General features: G+C 45.5%; 1 pseudogene; it reads right to left on the bottom strand.

Moving 5' to 3' along the window:
• Positions 1 to 1,455: 1,455 nt before the first annotated feature.
• LOC111815110 lies at positions 1,456 to 1,605 on the bottom strand (annotated as a pseudogene).
• Positions 1,606 to 1,638: the final 33 nt, after the last annotated feature.

Raw genomic sequence — 1,638 nt, 5'->3', positions numbered from 1 at the left:
AGCACAAGGGCCTGAGTTCAATCCCCAGTTCCGCAAAAACAAAACAAAACAAAACAAAAACCAGAAAAAACCTGAAGAATGAAGTATAGGAACAAATGGAGGTTATGAGCAGAATATATTCTTTGAGGGAAAGAAAGCTCCTATCCAAGAGATGGACAGGAGGGGGGCCTGAGCGGGTTGTCCCCGGGAAGTTGTCTCTTCCAGGGACTTTTATATAGAGGAAAACCATGTGGTGAGGTGGGTCTAAAGTGGTGGAGAAGACATGGGAACTCGCTTAGGTGGGCAGGAGGTGGGACAAAACTATGGTCAACCAATGAGATTACAAGCACCATTGCTCAGGTAAAAGGGATTAAATCCAATACCAAATGGGGAAGTGAGTCATGTAGAGCAAGTGGGCATGAATAGGGACAGGGTCTCTTCCTGTTGGGGGTTGGGCTCTTGACTCATTTGGGCTCTTTCAAGGTGATTGATACCTATTTAGAATATCAATCCCTGATGCCCCTCCCTAGAGAAATATGTAGCTGTGTTTCCTCTTTTGTCTTGGCCTTGAGGTGTGGCCCATATGGGAGTGAGTGTCTGTCTTCCAAGTTGCAAAGTCACCTTGTCTTCCATCTTGTCTCCTTGAGGGCCTGGCGCTCTCTGACTACCTATAATCCTATAGTATTTCTATTTAATTCAGCTGCCTACAACACTGGGACGTAGTTCGGTGCAAAGGCCCCAGGTTCAATCCCCAGTACACAAGCAAACAAATCCAAAAGACCTATATTGTCCAATACCTCATAAATCAAATAAAATATCTTTGCCAGCTGAACATCAATTACCTTTTTTTTTTTTGTGGAACCGGGGATTGAACTCAGGCCCTTGCACTTGGCAGGGAAGTGCTTATTCCACTGAGCCATCTCCCCAGCCCCATCAATTACCCTTTTGTAGGGAAACCCAAAAGCACAAAATGGCAGCAGTTTGGTCCAGGTTGTGAAGGGAAGGGGTCTGAGAAGAAGGGAGTTTTGGGTCAGTAGAACTTCAGTGCAGATGTATCTGCCTCAGACCACATGTAAATAACTTCTGTAGCCAAGGTTGATAGGTTCTGGTCCGAGTACAAACTGCTAAATTATCATGGCCCTGAGTCAATATGACTGAATCCCCAAAACAACAGTTTATCTTCCCAGCGACCACTTCCTTCTTCCCCACCCCAGCCCTGGTTTCAACTTCCTTTTACCTTTCCTGCTCACACAAGGGAGCCCCCAATCAGCTCCTCATGTGTTCCTGAACCTGCCCTCAAACTCCGCCCTTAGCCATCTGATAGTCTGCAGAAATACCTGCAAAACTCTACATACAGCCTTGAAGGCAACACCAGTTGTGGTTTGTGTAATAGGTAATATAGAGGCTATTTTTAAAGTAATGGGGGGGGGCTGGTGAGATGGCTCAGTGGTCTAAAGCACCTATTTAGAACAAGCTAAGCTTAGCAACGCACAGGGACCGCGGTTCAATCCCCCAGCACCACATGCCAGCCAGCATCACCCCCCCCTGGTGGGCTGAGCTGGCCATACACACTAAATAAAATAAATAAATAAACACTTGATCTTAGCCAAAAGGCCGAGAAGCGATTAAATAAATAAACAAATAAAATAAAATAATAAA

Source organism: Octodon degus, unplaced genomic scaffold (genome assembly GCF_000260255.1).
Source record: "Octodon degus isolate 3935 unplaced genomic scaffold, OctDeg1.0 scaffold00011, whole genome shotgun sequence".
Taxonomy (NCBI): domain Eukaryota; kingdom Metazoa; phylum Chordata; class Mammalia; order Rodentia; family Octodontidae; genus Octodon; species Octodon degus.
The sequence above is the reverse complement of the archived record's forward strand: the minus strand, read 5'-3'. Positions and strand labels throughout refer to the sequence as shown.